The sequence below is a fragment of the Mesoplodon bidens genome (assembly GCF_964165515.1).
Source record: "Mesoplodon bidens genome assembly, chromosome: 8".
Lineage (NCBI taxonomy): Eukaryota > Metazoa > Chordata > Mammalia > Artiodactyla > Ziphiidae > Mesoplodon > Mesoplodon bidens.
This window is the reverse complement of record NC_138165.1, coordinates 66,865,525-66,887,021: the sequence shown is the minus strand read 5'-3', so window position 1 is coordinate 66,887,021 and position 21,497 is coordinate 66,865,525. Positions and strand designations below refer to the sequence as shown.

Here is a 21,497-nt window from a genome sequence, read left to right as displayed (position 1 = left end):
TAATCAATTTTGATAAGTATTTACTACGAGAAAGGAAAAAAAAAGGAAGAGGGCAGTTATTATTATTGGTTTGGTTTCTATAGAAGAAGATCCATAAAAAACAAGCAAGCAAAGAGGTTCAAGTGCTTTCAATGTAAAACTTAGACTGCAAATATCTAAAATTATAGTTACAGAGGAGAACATTATTTAACATGGCAGTGTCAATATGGCAATATTTCTAACAAAAGTCACAATGTAAAGGATGGAATCCTAGCCAGAAAAATGATATATTCAATTTAGGAGAATTTAAGGAGGGTTTCATAAAGGGACTATATACAAAGATGTGGATAGGGTATAGTGAATTACAGAGGATAGTATAATATCCCTTTTTCTAATAACAGGGCAGTAAAAACAGATCTATTTAATAACAGGGCAGTTACAATTCCTACATTTGAAAAGTAAAGGCTAGGGAGTGATTACTGTGGAGAGGGCCATGTTAAAAGAAGCTAACCTATTTTTTTGAAAACAATTTTAAAAAATCTTAATAACTGTAGTTAGAAAAGAATCTCAAGGAATTTCAAGAACATACTTTGCTTACACCTGTACAAATAAATTTAAGTGAACTGGATGTAAAGGATAACGCTTTAACAAATTGCGTATTGCTAAAACTGACCCTAGAAGAGCAGATAATCTGAACAATTCCTTTAAAGAAAATATAACTGGATGAATTATTCATAACCAAATGAGAAAACTGTCAGAGTTTTATAGTAAAAAGTACTAGTACCCTATTGTTTATATGAACTAAGCAAAAATAAATACAATACATAAGTACAGGAGAAACAGGAATCTTCAAGATCCAGTACTATTTAAACTTTTCCTGAGCTGACAGACATAATGAAATGTTCTAAATTATTTTTTTAAGTAGAATATATAAGATAAATGTAAAGATAAAGACTTTTTCCTCGTGAATGTCAATAAGAAAGAATGCCAATTAAAAGATTGGAAATACAATCATGAAATACTTTTTTTTTTTTTTTTTTTTTTTTTTGCGGTACGCGGGCCTCTCACTGTTGTGGCCTCTCCCGTTGCGGAGCATGGGTTCCGAACGTGCAGGCTCAGCGGCCATGGCTCACGGGCCCAGCTGCTCCACGGCACGCGGGATCCTCCCGGACCAGGGCACGAACCCATGTCCCCGGATTGCCAACCACTGCACCACCCAATCATGAAATACTTTTAAAGAATAGTACTTCAAAGAAAAATGAGGTTCCTTTGCATAGGTTTTTACAAAACCAAATTTCCCAGCCATCACTATTATCTTCATCAGTTTATTTTCTATATTTAATTAGATGTTATGGAATTATACCCTTCACAATTCTCAACAACTTTCTTTTAAAAATAAAATCCAGTCTTTATAAAAATTTAATTTGATATTTAGGAAGATTTGTATTTTTGTTCTAATAGCTAATTTTTACTAATGTCTTAATTTATACATTTAGTTTCCTCTCTTTTAGAGATACTCTTCATTAATATTGTACTATGAACAATGTTGCAATTAGCTAGTAACTCTTTCTCTTTCCCTCAACTCCAAACATCTAGTTTAAAGAAATAGTATTTTTTCCCCAATTAACACATACAGAGTTATTAGTGAGCTTTTTCTACCAATAATTTCTCTTCTCTTGTTTCTTACTTTGGGATATTAATATTAGTATAATGACTACCTATCTACCTACCGATCTATCTACAATCACATCTATGTAAATTGTTAGAACATGTAACAAAAGCAAGGTGTTTTATCATTCTTCTCTTTATAGCTGTGTGTTATTTGTACAGATGAATACATTTACTGCGCAGTAGCACTTCTTATGCTGAAAGTTCTCTAAACATATCTTGGCTATTTGAAGCCTTTTCAATAATAGATTCTTTGGAAAGCATTGATCAGAGAAAGTATTCACTGATTCATTGCATATTTATATATATCAGCTTTTGCTTTTCCTCTGGCATGAAATTCAGTCTGGGTAGATATAAAATTCTGGATTCATACTGTCTTTCCTTGGATATCTCAAATACATTTGCTTCATTTGCTTCTGGCATAACCCGCAACTGTTGAAAGAATAATGTATTTATGATTTTCTTTTCCATTCAAGCGACTTGGTCTTTTGTCTAGATGCCCACAGGCCAACTTTCTTTATCTTAAAATTTCAATAATTTTGCCAAATTTTACCAAATCTCGATCAATTTGCCTTGCCCTTTCAAAATTAAGTTTCCAGCATTCTTTATTTATTTTCAAATGTTATTTATTTATCTATTTTTGGCTGTGTTGGGTCTTCTTTGCTGCATGTGGGCTTCCTCTAGTTGCGGTGAGCAGGGGTTACTCTTCGCTGTGGTGCTCGGGCTGCTCATTGTGGTGGCTTCTCTTGTTGTGGAGCACGGGCTCTAGGTACGCAGGCTTCAGTAGTTGTGGCACGCAGGCTCAGTAGTTGTGGCTTGTGGTCTCTAGAGTGCAAGCTCAGTAGTTGTGGCATACAGGGCTTAGTTGCTCCGCAGCATGTGTAATTTCCTGGACCAGGGATCTAACCCGTGTCCCCTGTATTGGCAGGCGGATTCTTAACCACTGTGCCACCAGGGAAGTCCCAAGCATTCTTTATTTTTAAAAGAGATATCCTTAATTTGATATTTTGAGTATTTCCCATCCCATTGTTTTGTTGTTTTTCTTTCAAAGATTTTAAGTTTATTTGAATTAGATCTTGTTTTCCTTCTTCTATGTTTATTATTTTCTTTTTAATATTTTTCTTTCTTATTTTCTGCTTAATTTATTTTATTTTCTCCTTTCCATACTTTATTTTCCTTATTGTATGTCTGTGGTCTATTTGCTTTTTTGTTCCTTCCTATGATTTTTAAAAAATTTATTTCTAATTTCCCCCCAACAACTCTGTTAATTACTTTTTGGATTATTTTTCCTTCTTATATCATTTTTATATATTACTATTTCTATTTTTGAGATGTTATTCTCTCATAGTTTTTATCATTTAAAATGTTATTTTAGTTAGTTTTGGCTAATTTCTTAGTTATATCTTGTGCTCATTTGGACTGGTGTGATTCCCTTTTCTCAGTTTTTCAGATTATACTCCTTTACCAATTCTTAAATTCATGTTGAAAGCAACCTGTTTTTCTGTTGCTAGTGTTTAACTATATCCTTTTTATGCTGCAGTGTTGAGATTTCTTTATGGGGAATAGGGCTGGTCAGGATATACATTCCATCTTCTATTGTTCGTGAATTATTTTATGGCTTTGAAAAAAAACAGATATAGTCTTAATTTATTAATGTCTTCCTTAGATCCACAATAAAGAGATACTGAGTATAAGGAATGTTTAAGGAAACACAAGATTCAGTGTAATCGAAGATGAAAGATAATTTTGTAAATTAAACAATTTTAATTAAATGATACTTCCACTTTGGCTTATAGGAACCATGATTATACTATTAGAATTTTCTCATTTAAAGTCATGAAATCTGACTGAAAATATATTTGGGTATATTTCCAGATGTAAAATGTATACCCAAGACTACTCAAAAATTTGAATTTAAAAGTTTCTAATTTTCAAGATTATATTGAAAAAGATGCTCTGTTCTTTGATTAAATGAGTTTTAAGTGTTTTCTATTCTGTTTCATAAAAATTGAATAATGTAGTCTGTAGTAATGGATAATTAATTGTAAAGGCACATTATAATTTTGAGTAAATAATTCACTATTTAGTGCCAAATAGTATGTCCTCAGGTTGTGCTTTAAAAATGACCTACCAGGGGCTTCCCTGGTGGCACAGTGGTTGAAAATCTGCCTGCTAATGCAGGGGACACGGGTTCGAGCCCTGGTCTGGGAGGATCCCACATGCCATGGAGCAACTAGGCCCATGAGCCACAACTACTGAGCCTGCGCGTCTGGAGCCTCTGCTCTGCAACAAGAGAAGCCACGATAGTGAGAGGCCCGCGCACTGCGATGAAGAGAGGCCCCTGCTTGCCACAACTAGAGAAAGCCCTCGCACAGAAACGAAGACACAACAGAGCAAAAATAAATAATTAATAAACTCCTACCCCCAACATCTTTAAAAAAAATGACCTACCATATAAACAGTTGTAAACAAAAAATACTGATTTCTTGAAATGCAGGGACTATAATATCTTCCTAAAATTGCTCTCTGGGTTAAAAAAAAATGATCATATGCATATTTGAAACCTGAAGGATCTGGGCAAAGAGAGGACAAACTGGTCTTTTTGGCTCTATTAGTCAGAAGTGATCACCTTGGAGGAGGATGGAAATATGGTAGTTGAAGTCCCAGTATCTGTGGTATGACAATGAGAGCTGAGAGGGCTGCAAGGATCCTGAACAGGCACTACAGATAAAAAAGTTGTTATCAGGAGTGAAAAAGCAATTGTAGCTAAGAGATAGCATTCTAAGGCACAATTTACCTAGAATATCTAAGTGTTTGGAGATATGCAGAAGATGAGAAAATGGCAAGAAGATAACTCTGGAGTCAGTGTTGGTAACTGGAAGAGAGGGTTGCTTAGGAAGAAGAAATGAAAATGTACTGGAAGGATGGGAGACTAGAGAAGTTCAAGTGAGGGAAGAGGAAGTGGCCCAGGAAGTCTGAACTAATGGACCCTCCAAGGATCTGGAACCTAGAAGTCTTCCATTCATTATTTTTCCCAGAGGTACTGGAATTTCCAACAAGAAATTCCATCATTGGACTGCATCTACAATCATATTAGGAATATTACAGTACCCATTAGTAAGTGTTAGAAATAAAAACACTATTTTATCTATAAAAAATAGGTTTTAAGCTTTTTTTTTTTTTTTTGCGGTATGCGGGCCTCTCACTGTTGTGGCCTCTCCCGTTGCGGAGCACAGGCTCCGGACGCGCAGGCTCAGCGGCCACGGCTCACGGGCCCAGCCGCTCCGCGGCATATGGGATCCTCCCAGACCAGGGCACGAACCCGTATCCCCTGCATCGGCAGGCGGACTCTCAACCACTGCGCCACCAGGGAGGCCCTAAGCTTTTTTTAAGAAGAAAAATTACCACAGTAAACAAGCAAAGAAGATTCTTTAAGCAATAAACACCTCTATATAAAACTAGTACTGAATATCTTGCTGAACATGGTATTAGAGAAATGTCATTGTTTTCTTAGTGTAAATTTTTAAATCTTTAAGAGGTGTAATTTTAATTTTATTTGCAGCAAAAAATACGAATTTTGTTATTCTACTTACTTTCATAGCAAAATGCTATATGCTATCTGCCTCTAATACCTCTCTCTCTCTCTCTCCACACACACACACACACACACACACACACACACACACTCAAATATAGACTTTTCCCATAAGAGACAGAGTAGAGTTCAAATTTGAGTTTTATCTATCATGCCAAACAATTTATATCTGGCTCAGGTGTCATCCCAGCCCTACAAAAATATTGCAGACAAATCCCCAAGATTATATCTGTGAATCTGGATGCATTATTTGTAGAGTACTTTTGAAACCCAGAAGTGAGGGTGAATGGACCACGAGTGATAAATGATGTGGGCTTTTTGGGTAAATACAGCTCTATGGGCTGATTCTGTTATTTGCAATCTCTAAAATTATCTTTAGAATAGAAAAGGGATGATATCAATTATGCTTGAATGTGTTAAAGAAGCATGCTTCCTAAAGGAAAAGAGAGAATTTCTCCTAAGTTAATTTTAATATATCATCACAGGCTGTTCGGGAAATAAGTCTATCAGAATACATTTTGAGCTGGCTTTCTATATCCATTAGTTTAAATTTATCGGTAATCTTGTTAGTGAACAGGGGATACAATCTAGGTTTCCTGAGGACATCAACACATCAGACTTTGCTACATTTTTTAATATCTGAAAGGAACCAATCTCAAAATTATATATAAAAAAAGATGATGATGATTAAGGAATTGACTCTTGGTGGAAATATAATTTCCTGAGACCCTTTAATGAGAGCTTACAAAAAATATATTAAACACCAAAAACTGCCATGATATAAAATTTTAATCTATGGGATTTAAATTTAATGACAAATCTCTCATAGCTTCTGGAGTGTCTGACATATCATAGATATTCAAATGTTTGTGCATTAAATACAGTAAGATTGAATTTCCAGGGCCACCTCTTTTGTTCAGACTCCCATCATGTCACAGTTTGATATTGGGCTAACCTTCTAAATCAGGTAATGGCAAGCTTTTTCTGCAAAGGGCCATATAGTACATATTGTCAGCTTTGGGAACCATGTTGTGTCTTCTCAAATATTCAACTCTGCTGATTTAGCACAAAAATCTTACATTAAAAAAATGAGTGTGGCTGTATTTTGATAAAACTTTCTACATAAAAACAGACAGTGAGTCAATTGGGCTCCTGGGTCCAAGTTTGTTAACCTTGTTTCCACTAGTCTTCCTTCTCCAGGTTTCCTGTTTATATACTTCCCTTCCTGTGGTTAGGACATGTGAATCAAGGTGCATTGGGGCATGATATTGAACTCTCTGGAGTGCCCCTTAGAGTATTTTAAATTTTCAAGGGAAACATGGTAACATTTGTCAGGGGCCACCTGAACTACTTCTATTCTGTGGCTTGGACATGACTGCTTAATAAACAGAACTATTAGATATATATTTTTAGCTTAGAAGGCCTAAAAAATTACTGAGACTAAGTATAGTTGAAGAAACAGTGAATAAATCAATGATTCATTAGAGAGATTTGAGGTAATTCAAGAGACAGAAGTGAACCACATAAAAAACAAAAGCACCAGGTAAGACACAGCAACATATGCACAAGAATGCCTTGTTAGAGCATTATATTAAAGTTCAGTTCTTGACAAGGGATGCTTTATCAGCAGACCTGGGCCAAGCCATGAAGGGCACTGTGTGCCATACAATGGGGTCAGGATATCATTACGTATGTAAAGAAGATCAATTAAAGGGTTTTGAGAAGGTCAAGTTTTGGTTTTGGATTGCTAACTAGAGCAGCAATATGGAAGAAGAACCGGAAAGACTGGAGACTGAATCAGAAAGAGGAGTACAGAATCATAATCAAAATTAATGAAGCCCTTACTCAACTGTCAGGCAATACCCTAAGCACTTTACATGTACTCACATCTACTTCCCAGAGTAAACCTGTGAGATAGGTACTATGATTATTTTTTTCTATTTTACAGTCTAGGAAACTAAGGCATAGAAACATGAAAGTTATAGAGTAGGTAAGTAGCATAGTTGGAAATAGAGCCCAGTTGGGTAGCCCCAGTACCCATGCTCTTAAGAACTATATTTATTGACTTTCAAAATTGTACATGAGAGATAATCTAGGGCCTACTTACCATAGTAGTAATGGTGTGAAGGAACTGGAGAGCCAGAAACATTCGACTGATAGGACTTAGTGATTAATCAATAAATGTAGAACACGTCTGTGATGTTCCTTGGGCTTCAAGCTGTGGTGATTATATGAATAGTAAAGATACAAGAGGAGGAAGTTTGTTTTGAAAAATAATTTGTTCAAGATGAAATATGCTGAATTTCAGATGCTGAAATATTCAGGCATAGAAATTCAGGAAGACGTTTTATATATAGTTCAACAGCTATATATATCATGTCTGAAAAAAAGCTGAACTTACATACTTCAGAATTGCCAGAATTGCCAGTGATGGTAGTATATGCTACGTAATTGCTTGTGATCATCCAGATAAAGAGAGTAAATTGAGTAGATCAAGGATAGAACCCAAGAGTACGTTAGCATCTAAGGGACAGTTGAAGAAGAAGAGCCGCCCCCACCAAAGAGCAAAAAAAAAAAGGAGTCTTAGACGGGTCTTTTAAGAATCTACTAGTTGTACTACTTCTTCCTCACCTTTGACCTACATTTCTAACAGGACTCAAAATGCCTGGTATGCATTCTTTCCGATAGAACACAATGCTATGTTCCACCTAGTTTTGCGTTATAGCCATAAGCCATTGGAGTTCTGTAAATATATTGCTAGTTTTTATGTCCATGTTATTGGGAGTTGCTTCAGAAACCGGAAGAAGGAACTTCTAGAGAAGCAGAAATAGTGGGTCTGAACTCAATACTTGTACCACGGACAGATCACCAAAGTGTTTCTCTGAATGATAACCTGAATGTGAATGAACAGGGCATGTTCATGTGAATGCCTGGCTCTGGACTGCTGAGAATGTTTCTTATCTTCCTTATTATCTGGCCTCTCCTTAAAACAACTAGCCATTAACTGAAGTAACCTGATGAAATGTGTCCCTTGCAAATTTTAACTACCTAACTCACACACAAACATGATGGCCCACAACGTATTTGTGCTCTTTTTTGGACATAGTTGCCAAAATCATAATGTAAACCAGTTAGGCATGAACAGGAATTGTAAGGACACTGGAACTCTTCACAAAATCAAAAAGGAATGTTGATAGGCCTCAGTAATAAGTAAGAGACTTTAGAAACCTTCTGTATCACCAGTCTCAGACTGTGAACAATGGATTCCCTCTTCTCTCTTGTTCAGAAAACTAGCATTTTCTTACTTTCTAGATGAAATGGTAGTAAATGTGGCTTCACAAAGCCCTTAAGCTTAAAAACTTCAGGTATTAGAGAGAGATGGCTGTAATCACTTATAGTTAAAAGTTCAAAAATTCCAGAGAAGAGAATCATTAGTTTCTTTAGAGTCACTTATCCAACGTTGGAGTAATCAATGCTCAGGTGATTAAATAATATATAATATAACCATCTGTAAAACCACTAGAAAAAATTGTTTGCTGACAATCCCATGTCTATTCCATACAGGTATATAAGTTATGCATGTCTTGAACTGGGCTCTAATCCTCTACATCAAACTTGCTTTCTTCCTGTATTTCTTGTCCTGATTTGATACAAATTATTGTCAAGGGCTTACTGAAGCAGTATAATTAAGGTTTTTGAAAGAATGTGAGGTTGATTTTTTTTTTAATGAGATAAAATGAACAGGAATAAAATATGGAAGTGTAACAAAATGTGCCTGTCCAAAAGGAAAAAGAAATAGAAAATTTGTTGAAGTACAAAAGTTATGTGCAATGAAGAAAATACCTTTTTAAACACATTAAAATAAAATTTAATATTGGAAACTATTCATTTAGATTTTTGATAGTTGTGAAAATTACTTAATTGGTGTATACTTTTTCCCTTTGTAGTTCGTCTTAGTTAAGCAATTTGACAAAATTGCAATTTGAAGTACAAATTCTCAATTCTCACTTATGTGTAGAACATGTCTATTTGTTTATTGACTTATTAATCACTGGATAATTGTTTTCAGTACTGTTTTAATTGTAATAAATTTTTCTAATTCAATAAATTGTGAAATTTCCAATAGCAAAATAAAATTTACAAAACTATATCTTAAAGTTATTTAGAGTAAAATTAAGTTCATTCACATCATTTCTGCTATTATATTTCAAATTATTTAATAATATGAAATGAGAATCTTCCTTAGAGCTATTAGAGCCCACCAATTTCAATTATATAACACTTTCAATATATATAATTATATTTTCATTCTGATATCTTACATAAGAACTTCACTGGACTCCCGGGTAAGATGGCGGAAGAGTAAGACGCGGAGATCACCTTCCTCCCCACGGATACACCAGAAATACAGATACATGTGGAACATTACTCCTACAGAACACCTACTGAACGCTGGCAGAAGACCCCAGACCTCCCCAAAGGCAAGAAACTCCCCACATACCTGGGTAGGGCAAAGCGGAGAGATTCCTGCACAGAGGAGCGGTGCCGAGCGGCACTCACCAGCCCGAGAGGCTTGTCTGCTCGCCCGCCGGGGCGGGCGGCCCTGGAAGCTGAGGCTCGGGCTTCGGTCACAGCGCAGGGAGAGGACTGGGGCTGGCGGCGAGAACTCAGCCTGAAGGGGGCTAATGTGCCACAGCTAGCCGGCAGGGAGTCCGGGAAAACTCTGGAGCTGCCGAAGAGGCAAGAGACTTTTTCTTCCCTCTTGGTTTCCTGGTGCGCGAGGAGAGGGGATTAAGAGCGCTGCTTAAAGGGGCTCCACAGACGGGCGCGAGTCGCGACTAAAAGCGCGGAGCCCACTGACGGGCGTGGGACGCTGGGGCTGCTGCTGCCGCCGCCAAGAAGCCTGTGTGCGAGCACAGGTCACTGTCCACACCGCCCTTCTGGGAGCCTGTGCAGCCCGCCACTGCCGGGGTCCCGGGATCCAGGGGCGGCTTCCCTGGGAGAACGCATGGCGTGCGCGGGCTGGTGCAACGTCACGCTGACCTCTGCCACTGCAGGCTCGCCCCGCACTCCGTGCCCCTCCCTCCCGCCCGGCCTGAGTGAGCCAAAGTCCCCGAAGAGGCTGCTCCTTTAACCCTGTCCTGTCCGAGCGAAGAACAGACGCCCTCCGGCGACCTACATGCAGAGGCGGGGCCAAATCCAAAGCTGAGACCCAGGAGCTGTGAGAACAAAGAAGAGAAAGGGAAACCTCTCCCAGCAGCCTCAGAAGCAGCGGATTAAAGCTCCACAATCAACTTGATGTACCCTGCATCTGTGGAATACATGAATAGACAACAAATCATCCCAAATTGAGGAGCCAGGAGTCAGTGCTGTGCCTCTGAGGTGGGAGAGCCAACTTCAGGACACTGGTCCACAAGAGACCTCCCAGCTCCACATAATATCAAACGGCGAAAATCTTCCAGAGATCTCCATCTCAACACCAGCACCCAGCTTCACTCAACGACCAGCAAGCTACAGTGCTGGACACCGTATGCCAAACAACTAGCAAGACAGGAACACAATGCCACCCATTAGCAGAGAGGTGGCCTAAAATCATAAAAAGTCCGCAGACACCCCAAAACACACCACCAGACGTGGACCTGCCCACCAGAAAGACAAGATCCAGCCTCAACCACCAGAACACAGGCACTAGTCCCCTCCACCAGGAAGCCTACACAACCCACTAAACCAACTTTAGCCACTGGGGACAGACACCAAAAACAACGGGAACTACGAACCTGCAGCCTACAAAAAGGAGACCCCAAACACAGTAAGATAAGCAAAATGAGAAGACAGAAAAACACACAGCAGGAGAAGGAGCAAGATAAAAACCCACCAGACCTAACAAATGAAGAGGTAATAGGCAGTCTACCTGAAAAAGAATTCAGAATAATGATGGTAAAGATGATCCAAGATTCTACTTCCAAGATCCAAAATCTTGGAAATAGAATAGACAAAATGGAAGAAACAGTTAACAAGGACCTAGAAGAACTAAAGATGAATCAAGCATTGATTAAAAACATAATAAATGAAATAAAAAATACTCTAGATGGGATCAATAGCAGAATAACTGAGGCAGAAGAACGGATAAGTGAGGTGGAAGATAAAATAGTGGAAATAACTGATGCAGAGCAAAATAAAGAAAAAAGAATGAAAAGAACAAAGGACAGTCTCAGAGACCTCTGGGACAACATTAAACGCACCAACATTCGAATTATAGGGGTTCCAGAAGAAGAAGAGAAAAAGAAAGGGACTGAGAAAATATTTGAAGAGATTATAGTTGAAAACTTCCCTAATATAGGAAAGGAAATAGTTAATCAAGTCCAGGAGGCACACAGAGTCCCATACAGAATAAATCCAAGGAGAAATACGCCAAGACACATATTAATCAAACTGTCAAAAATTAAACACAAAGAAATCATATTAAAAGCAGCAAGCAAAAACAACAAATAACACACAAGGGAATCCCCATCAGGATGACAGCTGATCTCTCAGCAGAAACTCTACAAGCCAGAAGGGAGTGGCAGGACATAATTAAAGTGATGAAGGAGAAAAACCTGCAACCAAGACTACTCTACCCAGCAAGGATCTCATTCAGATTTGATGGAGAAATTAAAATGTTTACAGACAAGCAAAAGCTGAGAGAGTTCAGCACCACCAAACCAGCTTTACAACAAATGCTAAAGGAACTTCTCTAGGCAAGAAACACAACAGAAGGAAAAGATCTACAATAACAAACCCAAAACAATTAAGAAAATGGGAATAGGAACATACATATCGATAATTACCTTAAATGTAAATGGACTAAATGCTCCCACCAAAAGACACAGAGTGGCTGAATGGATACAAAAACAAGACCCATATATATGCTGTCTACAAGAGACCCACTTCAGACCTAGAGACACATACAGATTGAAAGTAAGGGGATGGAAAAAGATATTCCATGCAAATGGAAACCAAAAGAAAGCTGGAGTAGCAATTCTCATATCAGACAAAATAGACTTTAAAATAAAGACTACTAGAAGAGACAAAGAAGGACACTACATAATGATCAAGGGATCGATCCAAGAAGAAGATATAACAATTGTAAATATTTATGCACCAAACATAGGCGCACCTCAATACGTAAGGCAAATACTAACAGCCATAAAAGGAGAAATCGACAGTAACACAATCATAGTAGGGGACTTTAACACCCCACTTTCACCAATGGACAGATCATCCAAAATGAAAATAAATAAGGAAACACAAGCTTTAAATGATACATTAAACAAGATGGACTTAATTGATATTTATAGGACATTCCATCCAAAAACAACAGAATACACATTTTTCTCAAGTGCTCATGGAACATTCTCCAGGATAGATCATATCTTGGGTCACAAATCAAGCCTTGGTAAATTTAAGAAAATTGAAATTGTATCAAGTATCTTTTCTGACCACAATGCTATGAGACTAGACATCAATTAAAGGAAAAGAGCTGTAAAAAATACAAACACATGGAGGCTAAACAATACACTACTTAATAATGAAGTGATCACTGAGGAAATCAAAGAGGAAATTAAAAAATACCTAGAAACAAATGACAACGGAGACACGACGACCCAAAACTTATGGGATGCAGCAAAAGCAGTTCTAAGAGGGAAGTTTATAGCAATACAATCCCACCTTAAGAGACAGGAAACATCTCGAATAAACAACCTAACCTTGCACCTAAAGCAATTAGAGAAAGAAGAACAAAAACATCCCAAAGTTAGCAGAAGGAAAGAAATCATAAAAATCAGATCGGAAATAAATGAAAAAGAAATGAAGGAAACGATAGCAAAGATCAATAAAACTAAAAGCTGGTTCTTTGAGAAGATAAACAAAATTGATAAACCATTAGCCAGACTCATCAAGAAAAAAAGGGAGAAGACTCAAATCAATAGAATTAGAAATGAAAAAGGAGAAGTAACAACTGACACTGCAGAAATACAAAAGATCATGAAAGATTACTATAAGCAACTCTATGCCAATAAAATGGATAACCTGGAAGAAATGGACAAATTCTTAGAAATGCACAACCTGCCAAGACTGAATCAGGAAGAAATAGAACGTATGAACAGAGCAATCACAAGCACTGATATTGAAACTGTGATAAAAAATCTTCCAACAAACAAAAGCCCAGGACAAGATGGCTTCACAGGCAAATTCTATCAAGCATTTTAGAAGAGCTAACACCTATCCTTCTCAAACTCTTCCAAAATATAGCAGAGGGAGGAACACTCCCAAACTCATTCTACGAGGCCACCATCACCTTGATACCAAAACCAGACTCGGATGTCACAAAGAAAGAAAACTACAGGCCAATATCACTGATGAACATAGATGCAAAAATCCTCAACAAAATACTAGCAAACAGAATCCAACAGCACGTTAAAAGGATCATACACTATGATCAAGTGGGGTTTATTCCAGGAATGCAAGGATTCTTCAATATACGCAAATCAATCAACATGATACACCATATTAACAAATTGAAGGAGAAAAACCATATGATCATCTCAATAGATGCAGAGAAAGCTTTCGACAAAATTCAACACCCATTTATGATAAAAACCCTGCAGAAAGTAGGCATAGAGGGAACATAATAAAGGCCATATATGACAAACCCACAGCCAGCATCGTCCTCAATGGTGAAAAACTGAAACCATTTCCACTAAGATCAGGAACAAGACAAGGTTGCCCACTCTCACCACTCTTATTCAACATAGTTTTGGAAGTTTTAGCCACAGAAATCAGAGAAGAAAAGGAAATAAAAGGAATCCAAATTGGAAAAGAAGAAGTAAAGCTGTCACTGTTTGCAGATGACATGATACTATACATAGAGAATCCTAAAGATGCTACCAGAAAACTACTAGAGCTAATCAATGAATTTGGTAAAGTAGCAGGATACAAAATTAATGCACAGAAATCTCTGGCATTCCTATATACTGATGATGAAAAATCTGAAGGTGAAATCAAGGAAACACTCCCATTTACCACTGCAACAAAAAGAATAAAATATCTAGGAATAAACCTACCTAAGGAGACAAAAGACCTGTATGCAGAAGATTATAAGACACTGATGAAAGAAATTAAAGATGATACAAATAGATGGAGAGATGTACCATGTTCTTGGATTGGAAGAATCAACATTGTGAAAATGACTCTACTACCCAAAGCAATCTACAGATTCAATGCAATCCCTATCAAACTACCACTGGCATTTTTCACAGAACTAGAACAAAAAATTTCACAATTTGTATGGAAACACAAAAGACCCCGAAAAGCCAAAGCAATCTTGATAACGAAAAATGGAGCTGGAGGAATCAGGCTCCCTGACTTCAGACTATACTACAAAGCTACAGTAATCAAGACAGTATGGTACTGGCACAAAAACAGAAATATAGATCAATGGAACAGGATCGAAAGCCCAGAGATAAACCCACGCACATATGGTCACCTTATCTTTGATAAAGGAGGCAGGAATGTACAGTGGAGAAAGGACAGTCTCTTCAATAAGTGGTGCTGGGAAAACTGGACAGGGACATGTAAAAGTATGAGATTAGATCACTCCCTAACACCATACACAAAAATAAGCTCAAAATGGATTAAAGACCTAAATGTAAGGCCAGACACTATCAAACTCTTAGAGGAAAGCATAGGCAGAACACTCTATGACATAAATCACAGCAAGATCCTTTTTGACCCACCTTCTAGAGAAATGGAAATAAAGACAAAAATAAACACATGGGACCTAAGGAAACTTAAAAGCTTTTGCACAGCAAAGGAAACCATAAACAAGACCAAAAGACAACCCTCAGAATGGGAGAAAATATTTGCAAATGAAGCAACTGACAAAGGATTAATCTCCAAAATTTATAAGCAGCTCATGCAGCTCAATAACAAAAAAACAAACAACCCAATCCAAAAATGGGCAGAAGACCTAAATAGACATTTCTCCACAGAAGATATACAGACTGCCAACAAACACATGAAAGGATGCTCAACATCTTTACTCATTAGAGAAATGCAAATCAAAACTACAATGAGATATCATCTCACACCAGTCAGAATGGCCATCATCAAAAAATCTAGAAACAATAAATGCTGGAGAGGGTGTGGGAAAAAGGGAACACTCTTGCACTGCTGGTGGGAATGTGAATTGGTACAGCCACTATGGAGAACGGTATGGAGGTTCCTTAAAAAACTAAAAATGGAACTACCATATGACCCCACAATCCCACTACTGGGCATATACCCTGAGAAAACCATAATTCAAAAAGAGTCATGTACCAAAATGTTCATAGCAGCCCTATTTACAATAGCCCGGAGACGGAAACAACCTAAGTGTCCATCATCGGATGAATGGGTAAAGAAGATGTGGCACATATATACAATGGAATATTACTCAGCCATAAAAAGAAATGAAATTGAGCTATTTGTAATGAGGTGGATGGACCTAGAGTCTGTCATACAGAGTGAAGTAAGTCAGAAAGAGAAAGACAAATACTGTATGCTGACACATATATGTGGAATTTAAGAAAAAAAATGTCATGAAGAACATAGGGGTAAGACAGGAATAAAGACACAGACCTACTAGAGAATGGACTTGAGGATATGGGGAGGGGGAAGGGTAAGCTGTGACAAAGTGAAAGAGCGGCATGGACATATATACACTACCAAACGTAAGGTAGATAGCTAGTGGGAAACAGCTGCATAGCACAGGGAGATCAGCTGGGTTCTGTGTGACCGCCTGGAGGGGTGGGATAGGGAGGGTGGGAGGGAGACGCAAAAGGGAGGGGATATGGGAACATATGTATATGTATAACTGATTAAATTTGTTATTAAGCGAAAAATAAATAAATAAATAAATAAATAATAAAAATGTACATCATTTATCAGTATGAATATTGGAGCTGATACATTTTCTCAATGTTAATATTTACCCAATAACACTTAATGATGCACATTGTAAAGATCAAGTGTAATCATATACTTTTTTATCTTAATGCTTCCTATGCCACTACATTTCAATCTAATGATATGTAAAAAAAAAAAAAGAACTTCACTGAAATTTTCATTAAATACTGCCTTGCCTATGTGCTGCTATGTACGTACATGTTGCCTAAACTTTTGGAGTAACAGGAAGTGACCATCATCACAGTAGTTATTGATATGATGGCAAATGCAGCTATATTAGTAGCATGACACACTTGTTAGGAGAACAAGCTCTGCAGTCATAGTGCCTGAATTTTGATATTGACTTCACTGCTTACTAGGTACATGACCTTGGTAAGTTAAAACATTTTAAATAATAATAATTCCTAAAAAGTACTAATTGGTACTATGTATTAATTTATAGCTTACAAATGTTATCACATGTATTATATAATTTTATCCTGAACAATAATCTTGTGTGTGGGTATGAAAATCCCTATTTTACAAATGAGGGAGGGAGAGAAAAAAGGAAGGAGGGAAGGAAGGAAGGAAGGAAAGAAGGAGGGGAGGGAGTAAGAAAGGATAGATTAAATTACCATTCTGTGCCAAGTATCAGACTAAGGTCTTTCATGTAAGTCAAGTACTATAACCTTTTAATTTTTTTTTTATTTTGGCGGCTTGCGGGATCTTAGTTCCCTGACCAAGGATTGAACCCATGCCCTCAGCAGTGAAAGTGCATAGTCCTAACCACTGGACCGTCAGGGAATTCCCAGCCAAGTACTGTTATTAATATGAATTTACAGGTGAGAAAACTATGGATTAGAGGGGATAAGAAATTTGCTCAAAAACCCAACAAGTAAATAGAGAAAAAGGAATGAATGATTCATAATTTGCATTTTAAATATTTCCTTTTGTTGTTATTTTATAATATGTACAAAGATCATCTGAGGTGTGTAATTTAATTCCTGATTGATTTTATAGAGGGATTAAAATGTATATCCTTCACATTAATGAAAGGACAATCACAATGATGTTTGATGTGAAAATACAGCTTTTATTATGGTTTTAATGATATGCTATATAGAGTAAGTTTTCTGAGCAAACAAAATTTCTGTATTATAATGAAGTCACATAAAATAATTTCACATATTTTTCATTTTAGAAATTATTTTAGACATCATATATTAGAAAAAGAGAAATATTACATCTAACTTTCTTAAATTTGATAAAAATCAAATCACTAATTTTTTTGCCTCTTGCCTCTTCTAATGTATAATAGATTTATAATGGTAATCAGTCTCAATTCCTTTCTGGATGTAGAAGTGGTATAAAAAATGCATATGAGAAATGTAATATTGTCATAATGGTGTTTAGAAACATGTTGAAGATGAAGTAGTTGAATGGTAGTGCTACCATTTGGGTGGGTCAGTCTTTCTTTTAGTAATTTCTGGGATCTTCCTTAAAAAGAGTTAGTAGTTGTTAAGAGAGTAAATCCTAAGAGTTCTCATCACAAGGAGATTTCCTTCTTTTCTTTTTATTGTGTCTATATGAGATGATGGATTTTAACTAAACTTATTGTGGTAATCATTTATCAATACATGTAAATCATCAAGCTGTATACCTCATACTTATATAGTGATATATGTCAATTATTTCTCAGTGAAACTGGAAAAAGAGAACTAGTAAATGAGAATGATATAGCCTCTTAAACTTCTACTAGATTCTTCTATGGTGTTGATTCTTGCCCTAAGCTCACATTAATTTGTCTTTACATCATGTATATCAGTTTTTATTTGCAGAAATCAGTTGCTAACATCCATATAAGGCTACTGAATCAATTGCTAACATCTCATCCTAAAGTTATGAAATAAATTCTACATCTAACATTTTCATTTCAAAATCATTTGGCTCATGCACCAACATTGATTTATATGACATTGTGTTACTTAAATCACTATAATTTTCCAGACTCTTACGTTTACAATAAAAACCTAGTTAGCCAGATTTTTCCTTAAATGGATGCTGAACAATATATTTGAAATGCTTTAACTTTCAAAAAAAATGCATGTTTCTTCAGAGCAGGAAAGGTTTTAAAAATATCTTACCCCCCTTCTATTCTTTATTGGATAAGTTACACTGGACCTCGTGAGGGATTTTTAATGACTAAAAATCTTGCAGTGCTTCATATTATCTTTCTCAGCACAGCCCATAAGAGAGCAGTAGAACAGATTGAGGTGAATGACAGGTGAATGTCTTGTGTTAAGACTTTTGGCATAAAATTCCTAATGATGATTTTTACTCCCATCTCACCAACAAGAAATGCTGATTAATTACAGTTCTAGATTTACCAAATGATGAGCAGAGAAATTATCTATGCTATGTTATTAAGCGGTTTTCATTTTTCACTTGCTTTTTAACTTTTTAACTCTAAGGTGGTATATAAAACACAATGTTTATTTTAAAAACTATCTGTCTCAAATTATCTCATACCTTAAACCTATTTGGTGACATGTAACAATGATACTTGTATGTTGCTCACAAGCTTTTCTTGGGGATAAAATGAAAGTATAAATGTGAATATGCTTTTTTAAAAAACGTAAAAGACACATTATCTATTATTTTGAAAACTTTTTGGAATTAATTGTTATGGTAAATATGTGTTGGTTAAAAGTTATATATGTCAAGCTCTAATTTTCAAAGAAATACCTGTACTTGGGATAAAAATTCACTAAACTCTAATTTGATAATTTAGATACATTTCAGAATTTAAAGCCAATGTCATCATTATTCTAACAAGATGGAAGCACAGAAGTTGTAAATGTGTGTGTGTGTGTGTGTGTGAATACACATTTATTCCATAGCTTCTATATATAGGTATGTGTATACATATATTATATAGCATTGGATATCACTTATATATTATGTAACATATATATCATTCATAAATGGCACATATATAATATTTAGCATATATATCTGCATAGTTACATATGTATATGAACTAGACTTGTAGTTATAAAGATATTACCACCATCATATTTTTGGTACTACACTGTTACATACAATTTACATAAACTTATTTAATTAGAGTTTTCATGTGTTCTTTCAAAAATATAAGGCCATATTAAGTAAATAAACTTTTTCCCATTTTGCATATGAAGAAATCGAGGCTTAGAGAAGTAATGTAACTTGCTCATGGTCACAGTTATCCTTGAAATTCAAATTGATCTGGTGAAAAGTATGTACTCTTTGTATCGTATCATGTTATTTTGACTTTTAAAAATGCCATAGTTCATCATTTCTATTTAATTATTTTTCCTAATTTCTTAATATATTCCTTAGTAGCTTATTCATTCTAATCTTTAAAAGTAGGTATAAAACACCTTTGATGATTTTATCATGTTAGGTTAAAAATTTTACTCATGGTAATTATCAATTATCTTGGTGTGTTTGCTAGGCATACCTAAGTTTTCTAAATTACATAGGTTAGCGATGTATTATACTCACACACAAACACTTATATAAATTTTAAACAATAAGAAAGGATGTAAAAGATAAGAAACCATGGTAGAGCTCTAGGATATAAGGTCAGTAAACTTGGCTATTATGAGATGTCAGTAAAATGCTTTTCCATAAAACAGGATTAATATAGTTTTTCAATCAACAGTTCTGAGAATGTAGGAAAATAACATATGTAAAAAGGTTCCATAAATTGTAGAGACCTCAATAAATGTTAGAGTAAATTATACTAAAATTAAATCTTGAATCTTGAATAGAGTGTGAATTATATGATTATAAATATAACTTTACTTAAATATATATACTATAAAATATATAACCATAAATTACTCTTACTATATAGCTATCACTTATATAACAATGTATTATAAACCTTGGCACTTTGATAATCTAAACATTTGATAATCTACTAGGAACTAATTTGCATTGAGGTCTGTCCTTTCCATTATTATATCAATAAAAGAAACTCATTTCACCCTATGTTATAAGCACATTTGGAAAAATTTTAAGATATATTTGCTTAATTTCTCTTGTAGTTTTGAGTAATTCTCTATTGAGAATGGAATTTTCAAATTAAATAATTATTAAGAAAGTTACAATGAGATTTAAAATACATGTACTGTACTTGATAATGTCTCTAAACACTTCAAATCATTAAAGTCTATATAGTGTATTAGTATTTCACACTACATGACACATTTGATTTTAGAGAAGACTATTGATACACCAGAATTCAATGTCAAAAACTGAAATATTTATATAATTTATGTAACTAGAATAATTTATTATACCATAGAACATTTACATTTGTTTATAGTTTTTCCCTTACATAATCTCTTGATATTTCCAACCATTCTATAACAATTTCAGAGCAAGTATTTTCTCTACTTCAAAAGTCAAAGATATGTACTCTAATGTACTTTGCGCCTGAGGTTACACAGTTATCTTGTATATGACCCAGGGCCAGAATCATGATCACCTAAATCTCTATAAGTGGAAGCAAGGTGTTTCCCTAAGGGCTAAAGGAGCTGATTACAGTCATTAGACTTGTTATAATCTCTATATAAGTGGCATTAAGCGAAAATACCAAGTATTTTAAGCACAAGCTTTCCTAGTTCCATGACAACATTGTAAAGAAGATAAAGTAATGTTGACTAAAGTATGTTTATTATGATACACCACTGGATAGGCATTTGATAATATTAAAATAACACTAAATAATCATTGAATGCATGTGATATAAATTTTGTTATTTCTATACAATATAAACTGAAGTGAGTTAACATAACAATATTCATCCAGTCAACAAATCTTTACTGTGTGTTCAGTATGTGCCAAGCAATGTTCTAAGTACTTAGAATTCATCAATGAACAAAACACACACATATTCCTGTTTTTTTGGAATTAACTTGTTAGAAAGAATGAGTAACTTTAAACAGTAAACAAAATAAAGTATGTTGGGTGGTAATAAATTCTATTGGAAAAAGAAAGAAAATTGAGCAGTGTCAATGAGGGGTGACAAAAATATAGTGGCGGGAGGGGTGTTGGGTAGCAATTTTTTAAAGCATGGCCAAGGAAAGCATCAACGAGAAGGTGAGCAATGACTTCAACATGATAAACAGTAAATCATACAGATTTACAGGGAAGGGAGTTCCAGGAAGAGGAAACTACTGCAGCAAGGGCCTATTGTCTTGGAATATTTGAAGAAGAAAAAGATCAGTATGACTGGAGAAGA

The 21,497-nt window shown here is 35.6% G+C and overlaps 1 long non-coding RNA gene across 1 annotated transcript in view; it reads right to left on the bottom strand.

Annotated features, from left to right (window-relative positions):
• LOC308621493 overlaps positions 1-21,497 on the bottom strand; it is a 408,448-nt gene that overhangs the window by 258,259 nt on the left and 128,692 nt on the right. The window lies entirely within an intron of this gene.